Below are 2551 nucleotides of genomic sequence, written 5' to 3'. Positions count from 1 at the left end.
ACTGATAGTGCACTGACTCAAATGTGAAACACCCATGGAAAATGAAATATCTTTAGGTCTTCAGGCTATATTTGTTCCCAAGCTTACTTCAGGCTTATTGTTCAACTTCTGCTTTATCAAGCCAATTTTAGAATTCATTCTCCATATATAATACTAGAAAATGGTGTAAAGTCCTACTTCCATAAAAACATTGACCATTTAATAGAATCATAGAATATTAAAATAATCAGCTGTTACACAACTTTAAAAAGATCAATACATTCTTCACTGCACAGTAGGCCTAAATTCAGGACTTTCATTTAATTTCTCTTCAATAGCAAAGTAAACATATTCCTCATTGAAATTCATACAAATTAATGTGTATGATTTTAGATCTCTTTGAAGGAAGTTTACCTATATAAAAATGTAAGTACTGATTAACGACCTACTAATTCCATATTAATCTATGAATGTGTTGATAAACACAGCATTCTACAAAAGTGATTAGAATTTGTCAGTAGAAAGCTTGCTTTAAAAACTATGAAGTATCTGTAACAGATATATAAAAATCTATCTGATAGGCTTTCTGTATCAGGTATCCTGGTATAGACCTGTGCATGTAGTTTATTTGTATACTTTTAAAACAGGAAGATATTAATAGGGGTTACCAATGGAGAGGAGCACTAGAAAGATCAACAGGAGAAAGTTAATGATATCCTTTGTCCATGTGGTTTGAATATCTTAAACTCCTTTTAATAGTTAAAAGAGGGACGATATTGTTTCCTTCATTTCCTGTTTCAAGAGCTTTAGAAGTATTGGTTTTGTATATCTTTTAAACATTTTTTATTCATTCTTGAGATGTAGAGACAGACCACTAGTTGGGGGAGGGGCAGAGAGAGAGGCAGGCAGAATCTGAAGCAGGCTCCAGTCTCTGAGCGGTCAGCAGAGCCCAACACAGGGCTCAAACCCACAAACTGTGAGATCATGACCTGAGCCAAAGTTGGACACTTGACTGAGCAACCCACGCACCCCATAAGTGCTGGTTTTAAGTTCCCCTACTCTCTGGTGCTTGTCACTAATTGAGTACATCCATTTAGACACGTTTGAAGAATGGCTTCTTGAGTATTTTCCAATCTGTAACACCAAGATCAGGGTACTTTAAGAACACGCTTTAGATGAAATTAGAGTTACTTAAAATTTTCATTTACCTGAATTATGAGGTATCGGGAAATTCAGACTTGCCTCAACAGACCCAGTAGGTGAACTTTGCTGAACTGACCAGATTACTCTAAATTCATTTTTGGATTTTTATAGGAAAAACTGAAATCACGGAGAGGATAATACTATCAAGTCTGGTTCTGTTAACAGTTTATATTGTCAAAATCCTGGGCAGTAAATTGGTAATTAGTACATGCAGTTTTATCATTCTGGCTGAGTAAAACACCAGAAGGAACAGTAATTTTTCTGAGTGGAATTACCAACCAGTATGCTACTGGGCGAAAGTAAAATACTGCAAAAGACACACACACACACACACACACACACACACACACACACACACGGAGAAGTTGCTTTTTAAAGGACAATTGGAGACTAAAATCCAGAAATACAAGGTGATGTTTAAAAACACAAAAAGGCAAATTAGATCCTGCAATTCAAAGAGGCAGGGTCTGGAGTGGGGAAAATTGCCACTTGAATAGTCCAAGGAAAGCAGACAGTATCAGTATAATTAGAGTTACTCAATTTGGACAACTGAAGATTTTAAAATAAGCAAGCAATAAGGAACTCATCCTTGGTACCTGTCAGAATATTCTGTCACCTATAATTCAATAATCTGAATAGCCTATGCCCCACTGCATTAATATGTACTCATACATACAGTGAGACACAAGTTATGTGATTCTTGTGTGTACCCTCAGTGCATCCACATGTGATGCATGAGCACACATACAGCTTGTGTGGCTGCACACAGGGAGCACTTTCTACTGGAAGACTGCCATCAAGAAGGCAGGGAGAGTTTAGAATTAAAGTTTCTGTTTAACGTTCCTCGCACTATGCCCCAGGTACCCAAGAAAGGCCCAGTCCTTCCAACGTTGTCAGGAGAGACAGCAATTAACTTACCAAGTTCCAGCCTAAGTCAAGAACACAAGCATGAATAGGAGGATGAATGGGTAGCCGGAGACTGCTGAGGGGCCAAGACTGCTTATAAGCTTAATGGGTTTTCTTAGGGTTCTTATAGAAAGAGGTCAGACATTCTCAAGCTAAACTACACATGCTTAGACCAGCCATCCTCTCACTTCTTTTCTAGACTATCACTACTAAGTCAAACATGGCATTTGTCCCTAAATTCACACTACTGCACTGTAATGCCATACCACCTTGCTCAGGACACCAGCACTGCCTGATTTAGGGGGGAAAAAATCTATGGTTTAACCGGGGACTATTTTCATAAAAATAGGATTTCTCAGATCTAGAACCTTGGAGTTTTTTTCAGTAATAGCTACATTCTAAGCATGCAGGTCTAATATAGTATGGGGTCTTAATTCAACAGAGGAGAAAAATCAAAGCTTCC

Source organism: Hyaena hyaena, unplaced genomic scaffold (genome assembly GCF_003009895.1).
Source record: "Hyaena hyaena isolate Hyena2069 unplaced genomic scaffold, ASM300989v1 scaffold_1571, whole genome shotgun sequence".
NCBI classification, from domain to species: domain Eukaryota; kingdom Metazoa; phylum Chordata; class Mammalia; order Carnivora; family Hyaenidae; genus Hyaena; species Hyaena hyaena.
The sequence above is the reverse complement of the archived record's forward strand: the minus strand, read 5'-3'. Positions refer to the sequence as shown.